Genomic DNA, 8094 nt, shown 5'->3' with positions numbered 1-8094 from the left:
ACAATCTGGAAAGATCACGTTCTGAACTTGAAATCCACCTAGATTAGTCTTGTTTTCACATGCAATGGATGACTTCAAATTCGGGTTCAAATTTATCTACTGTTCTGACGTAAACAGCATCAATTTCTTAACTTATTTGCATTATCAACCCAAATTCAAGTAGTCCAGCATCAAAAGAACCATTAAGGGCTCTTCCCATCTTTAAGCTCCAATTGTAGGCAAATAAGCACCCTTGAACCAATTTGAAACTGATTGCCAAATTTTAACTCCGACGCAGCTTCAATCATTCCAATCTGACTCGTCAAGGTCCTTTGTAGTTGTTTCGCTCTCGCTCTTGTCATTGGACCATCTGAATCCTCTTGCATATTTGATTTACCTTTACGAGATGGATTATCATTCCCATGATGCACATCATCAGCCCCGGGTTGATAATGATTTGTCCTCAAATCATAATCGTCATCATCATCCAAGTATGGAGTCAAGTCTTTCACATTAAAAGTAGCTGATACATTGTAATCACCAGGAAGATCTACCTTATACGCATTATCATTCACCTTCTCTATAATCCGAAATGGACCATCAGCTCTTGGCATCAACTTGGACTTGCGTTTGCTTGGAAATCTGCCCTTACTAAGATGAATCCAAACAAGATCACCAGGTTCAAGCCTAACCATTTTCCGCCCCTTGTTAGCTTGTTTAGCATACTTTGTTGTTTTCTCCTCAATATGTAATCGAACCTCAGTTTGTCCATCAGTTTGTGGATGACATGCCGTACTGAAAAGTATCTTCGTTCCTAGCTTCCTCCAAAGAGTCTTCCAAAAGTAGCTTAAGAACTTTGTATCACGATTAGAGACAATGCTTTTAGGAACTCCATGCAAACGAATAATCTCTTGAAAGAACAAATCAGCTACATGTACAGCATCGTCAGTTTTGTTGCAAGGAATGAAATGGGACATTTTGGAGAATCGATCAACCACAACCATTATTGAATCCTTTCCACGCTGTGTTCTCGGTAACCCCAGTACAAAGTCCATGCTAACATCCATCCATGGTTGCTCTAGAATAGGCAACGGCATATACAGCCCATATGCATTCTCTTTAGCTTTCTTGCAAATAGCACATCTCTCAATCACCTTGTGCACATCCCGTAACATGCTAGGCCAAAAGAAATGTTCTTTCAGCAACTCATAAGTCTTCTTCTCCCCAAAATGACCACTAAGACCACCACCATGAGCCTCTCGCACAAGCAACTCCCGTAATGAACCTGAAGGAATACACATTCTGCCCATTTTGAACAAGTAACCTTCATGCATAAAGAACCCATCACAAGCTCCCTTTGCACATTCGGTAACCACATTAGCAAAGTAGGAATCATTAGCGTATTGATCCTTCACTTGTTCAAAACCCATCAGCCTTGCATTCAACATAGAGATCAGTGCATACCTCCTAGAAAGAGCATCAGCAACCACATTAACTTGCCCTTTCTTGTACTTTATGACATAAGAAAATGACTCCATAAACTCCACCCATTTAGCATGTCTTCGATTCAGCTTGCTTTGCCCCTTAAGATACTTCAAGGATTCATGATCAGTATGAATAACGAATTCTTTTGGCAACAAGTAGTGCTGCCATACCTCCAGAGCTCGAATCAAAGCATAGAACTCCTTGTCATAAATAGAGTAGTTCAAATGTGCTCCATTTAACTTTTCACTTAAGAATGCAATCGGCCTCTTTTCTTGCATCAAAACAGCCCCAATTCCAACTCCGGAAGCATCACACTCTATTTCAAATGTTTTAGCAAAGTCTGGAAGTGCTAAAACTGGAGCAGTACACAACTTTTCTTTAATTAGCTCAAAAGCTTTCTGAGCATCTGCACTCCATCTAAACTCGTTTCCTTTTTTCAAGCATTTTGTTATAGGAGCAACAATAGAGCTGAAATCTTTCACAAATCGCCTGTAGAAAGAAGCTAAACCATGAAAACTCCTCACATCAGCGATACTAGCAGGTTTTGGCCAGTCCCGAATTGCCTCAATTTTCTCCTCATCAACCTTAACTCCCTTGCTAGAGATAATATATCCAAGAAACACGACACTTTCTTTACAGAAGTAACACTTTGTGAGTTTCCCATACAACTTAGAATCTCGCAAAGTTTCAAACACAACTCTAAGATGCTTCACATGATCATCAAAGGTCTTGCTATACACTAGGATATCGTCAAAATATACTACAACAAACAGCCCAATATACTTCCTCAAAACATGATTCATAAGCCTCATAAATGTACTAGGCGCATTAGATAACCCAAACAGCATTACCATCCATTCATATAACCCCTGTTTAGTTTTAAATGTTGTTTTCCATTCATCTCCCTCTTTCATTCTAATTTGGTGATAACCACTAATCAAATCGACTTTAGAAAACAATGCAGCACCATGCAACTCATCAAGCAAATCATCAAGTCCGGGTATAGGAAATCGATACTTAATTGTTATTTTGTTGATAGCACGGCTGTCCATACACATCCTCATGGTACCATCTTTCTTTGGTACAAGCAAAGTAGGTACGGAACATGGACTAAGTGATTCTCGAACATAGCCCTTCTCTACAAGCTCACCAACCTGCCTTTGAATCTCTTTTGCTTTTGCTGGATTACATCTGTATGCTGGTCTATTAGGAAGTGAAGCTCCCGGCACCAAATCAATTTGATGCTCAATTCCACGAATAGGCGGTAACCCTTTAGGTAATTCATCTGGAAACACATCTTTAAATTCTTCTAGCAATTCCTTAATCTGTGCTGGTAAGTCCAGTCCTTCTACTTGTAGCAATTGCTTTGCCCAGATCATGAAAACAACCCCCGTCGAAGCTAATGCCTGTTTGATATCGCCTTTTTTGGCTAACAACAACCCCTTACGTGATTGCATCTCCTTTTGTTGGCTTCGTAACTGATCCTCTCTAACCTGTTGAGAACTCAATGGCAACAAGTTCACCTTCTTTCCATTCAGCATGAAAGAATAAGTGTTCTTTCGTCCATTGTAGGTCACATCCTTATCAAACTGCCATGGACGACCCAGTAACAAATGGCTAGCTGACATCGGCGCAACGTCACACAAAACCTCGTCATGATAGGTTTTAATGGAAAAGGGCACAAGAACTTGCTTTGTCACCCGAATCTCCCCATTCTCATTCAGCCATCGCAAACTATACGGTCTAGGATGTGGAATGGTAGTTAAGCCTAATTTCTCCACCAAGGTAGTTGACGCAACATTAGTGCAACTTCCATTATCAATGATCATCCCACACACCTTATCTCGAATCTGACATCGAGTATGAAAGATGTTCTCACATTGCTCAGCACTAACATCAACTTGTGCATTTAGAACCCGTTGCACAACCAACAAATCTCCCTTCACTGGTTCGAAATCCTCTTCCTGTTCCATTTGTGCCTCATCTTCATCTTCAGTTTCAGCCTCATCTCCACTGATCAGCTCTCCATAATCCCCATGCAATATCATTACCCTTTTATTTGGACATTCTGAAGCAATGTGCCCATGTCCTAAGCACTTGAAGCACTTGATGTCTCGTGACCTCCTTGGATGTGGAGGTTCTGTCACCTTCTCCTTTCCCTTTAAAGAATCAAAACTGGTATTCCCCTTGCTGACCTCCACCTTCTCATCTCGTTTAGGTGTGCTCCATGTTCGAGTAGGCGTAGATCTGTCCCTTGTCGTACTTGACGTAGTTACACTAGTTCGGACACCTCCTCGTTTCTGCTGCCTCTCTACACGACTTGCAAGCTTTATAACATCCTCAAGGAAGATGTACGGTTGCAATTCAACCACATTAGCTATATCCTTCCTTAACCCTCCAAGAAATCTAGCTATTGTTTGTTCTTGGGGTTCCATCAATTCACATCGAATCTGTAGCAACTCAAACTCTTTCACATACTCTTCCACGCTTAAAGATCCTTGTCGCAAAGTCTGAAGTCTGATGTATAGCTCTTGTTTATAGTAATCAGGAACAAATCTCTTCTTCATCACTCTTTTCATAGTTGCCCACGTTCTAATCTCCTCTTCTCCATCCCTTCTCCTCTAAATCTTTAAGTTTTCCCACCATAAAAGAGCATAATATGTAAACTCAAGTGCTGCCACCTTGCACTTCCTTTTTTCAGAATATTCATACCATTCGAACACCTTTTCAACCTTCTGAATCCATTCCAAGTATTCCTCAGGTGAACTACTTCCTCGAAACGGTGGAATCTTAAGTTTGAGACCACTAGGAGGATTATTATTCTGTCTTCTTGGTCTGCCCCTGTCGTCGGCCTCATCATCCCCATTTGGATCTCCATCAGTTTCTACAAAATCATTTCGTGGCACCCTAAGTGCTTGCCTTTGCTGGGGTTGCAAATTATTTCTTTGCATCATTTGCATAAGGGTATGCAACTGTTCACGAATTCCAGTCATTTCATCCCGAATCTCAGCATGAGATCGTTGTAAGCCCATAACCTGTGCCTGTTCTAAACTTAACCCTCTTGGCAAATCTTCTTTATCTCCAGCCATAACTAAGTTTATCAATTGCAATTCCAGCAAGCCTTTCTTCTATTTCTAGCTCTTGTCTTAGATCGCAACTGATGCTCTGATACCAGATGTTGTGCCGTGAATGATTCAAAAATCGGCAACAATGAATCTGACGAAAATGGATGAAGGATGGGTCTGGTTGTATTGTCTTTCTTCTGGTGTTTAGGCTAGATTATAGTATTTTTAAGGTAAATAAAAATGGAGGATAAACTAGAGTGATACTTTGATAAGTCGATCTGGATGCCACAAAGATCAATCTAGGATTTTGACGCCACACTCTTTGTGATTGAAGAGTGATAAGTCAGTAGGGTTCTTCACAAATCAATTTGGAAGAATAACTCTTAATTCTCGGAATTAAGTTCAAATATTGGCCAAAAGTTGTTTATTACATATTCTGATGCCATATTTATAATGGAACATCCCTCCACACTTAGGAAAATTCAACATGACAGAAATCAAGCCCAAAACTTGGACTTTGACAAAGTAAGCAGACAAATTACACTAGCACACATTTTCTGACTTTAATTGAAACATAAACAGACCGAATTTAAAATGGCTATAACTTCTTGCACAAAAGTCCAATGCAATCATGGTTGGACAATCTGGAAAGATCACGTTCTGAACTTGAAATCCACCTAGATTAGTCTTGTTTTCACATGCAATGGTTGACTTCAAATTCGGGTTCAAATTTATCTACTGTTCTGACGTAAACAGCATCAATTTCTTAACTTATTTGCATTATCAACCCAAATTCAAGTAGTCCAGCATCAAAAGAACCATTAAGGGCTCTTCCCATCTTTAAGCTCCAATTGTAGGCAAATAAGCACCCTTGAACCAATTTGAAACTGATTGCCAAATTTTAACTCCGACGCAGCTTCAATCATTCCAATCTGACTCGTCAAGGTCCTTTGTAGTTGTTTCGCTCTCGCTCTTGTCATTGGACCATCTGAATCCTCTTGCATATTTGATTTACCTTTACGAGATGGATTATCATTCCCATGATGCACATCACACTTGGGAGAAAACATTAATCTTTTCGTCGTGTCACTGCTTCCTTCTCTTAGTTTTTTGTGTATTTTTCAGCGATCTCAATGTATTTCAGATTTTGCTTTCATCTAAAGATGAAGGAGGCATCATTAGCTCACTTGTCTTGGTTTAGTCTTTCGACATAAAAGTGTAGAACAAACTAAAAAAGTTTACTTTTGTCCTTTTAATTTGCCACATACCCATTTTATATCCTTTTAATTCATGTATCCTTTTTATTTTATCCCTAATATGAAGTAGGAAAGAGAGTCACCAGATTCTTATGGTAGAGAGAGAAAATCATCAATGAACAAGGATTTCAATCACCAAAATAGTCAATTTTAGTGTCCATATATTTCATTTTATAAGAAAAATTTAACTAAGGTGTTTTTAGTAGATATGATATTAGGCATTTTTTAGGATGGTTTTCGGTTTTGTGACCTTTTTAGGTTATTTAAATGGATAAACATGTTTATTTAGGTATATAGGGTGTTTGTTTAGATGTTGTTGGGTTAAAAAGTGATTGAAAATGAATTTATGGGGTTTAAAACACCTCTAACATAATTTTCCAACATCCTCTATATAATAGCTTGGCTTTTCAAGCCCAAAACAACAGTAATTTTTTTTGGGTACTTGACACACATCGTGTCGGAAATTGGAGAACATGTTCACTCACATCATCAAGATACAATTCATACATCAACAACAATCAACATTTCATTTAAAAGTGATTCTTACATAAATACATAATATTATGTTTGCATAATTAAAAGTTCATATTAAAAATATACATGCATAGACATAAGTTTGTATTCTATCATACAAGTAGTCATCATGAATTTAAACAAAAAGGATCTAATAATAGTTATATATTTAGTATATTGATTCATACAAAAGTAGGTTCCTGCTGCAGTATAAAAACATTTGCAAGAATGTTATTACTTAATAATAATAATGATAAGAAACGGTCTGGCAATTTAATGAAGCATTAGCATTGTCTCATGTTTGAAGCGTGACACTTATAGTTCCTTCATGTTTCTGGTATAAACAACTTGTAGTGCATATAGATGCACTAATTCTTGCAATCAGTCATAATCTTAATTCTGGCCATTCTCTTAAGGTATCATTTGTCGAGGTTAACCATTCACTCACCCCAGCCATCCACTTCGAATGCCATCAGCCAAAACTAATCAACCCTTTATCCTAGTCATCCTTTCGGATGCCATTAGCCGAAGCTAATCAATCATTTGTCTCGATCATCCCTTTGGATGTCATTAGCCGAAGCTAATCATTCCTTTGTCCTGGTCATCCACTCGGATGCCATTAACTGAAGTGTCTCAGTCATCCCTTCAGAAGTCATTAGCCGAAGTTAATCATCCAATTGTCAACATTTAAGCATTTGGCAATCTGATATCTTAATTAACACAATACGGTAACATTCATGATAAGGTATTTCATTATTCAAGGTGATCACTTCAGATGCCATTAGCCGAAGCTAATCAATCATTTGTCAACATTTAAGCATTTGGCAATCTAATATCTGAATTAACACAATATGGTAACATTTACGATAAGGTATCTCATTATTCAATGTTATTAAAAAGAAAGGTGAAAGTCAACTACCTGTAGTAGAAGCTCTACTTGTGCTCCCATGTTGCTGCTATTGCACCACACCAGTGGTGGTCCCTCCTGCAATCACATGCTCATCTCATAAATTTTTCTCATTAAAGGATATGTTTTATAATAATCATATCAATAGCTAATAGATCTTTCTTTCAATCATTTCTTTCTTTATACTTTATGTTTTTCTCATTACATTTATTAATGTTGTCATACTTTATCCAACCATAGTTATCATTCATTTCTTTATATTTGAATTGTTATTGTCTGACCTCTTCTCAGATTTTTAACTATATCTAGAGTTATAAAACTCCATTTAAGGTGAGATTGGTCTCGTTGGAAAGCTACTAACCTTGACATTTGTTATTATTATTGCTTAATCCTTACATTAATATTTCATCTCTAAGTTCTCATCATCATCATTATTATTATTATTATTATTATTATTATTATTATTATTACTACTATTACTATTGTTGTTATTGCTATTATTGTTGTTTATAATTATTGTCTATAATTTGTACAATTAACCTCCCTGTGGTTCGACCCCGGTCTTGCCGGGTTATTTATTACTTCGACACTCCTGCACTTGGGAGAAGACATCAACCTTTTAGTCGTGTCAAGTTTTTGGCGCCGTTGCCGGGGAGGTAAGTTCTTGTATAAATTATAGTATTTTCTCTTTTCATTTTTCTTGTATATAACTTTGTTTCTTTTCTTTTGTTTCTTTTTATTTTGTTTTCTTCCTCCTTCTTTTGCTTTCTTCTTTTTTTTTATTTTATTCCTACACGTGCATGAGAGTGTGGTCATGTACATCAAGTGGTAGACTTTGTAGGATATCCTCATCATTTTCAGAAAATATGGCTGAAGAAGATAATCAATC

Source organism: Populus euphratica, unplaced genomic scaffold, assembly GCF_000495115.2.
Source record: "Populus euphratica unplaced genomic scaffold, PopEup_1.0 scaffold494.1, whole genome shotgun sequence".
Lineage (NCBI taxonomy): Eukaryota > Viridiplantae > Streptophyta > Magnoliopsida > Malpighiales > Salicaceae > Populus > Populus euphratica.
Note: the sequence above shows the minus strand (reverse complement) of the source record.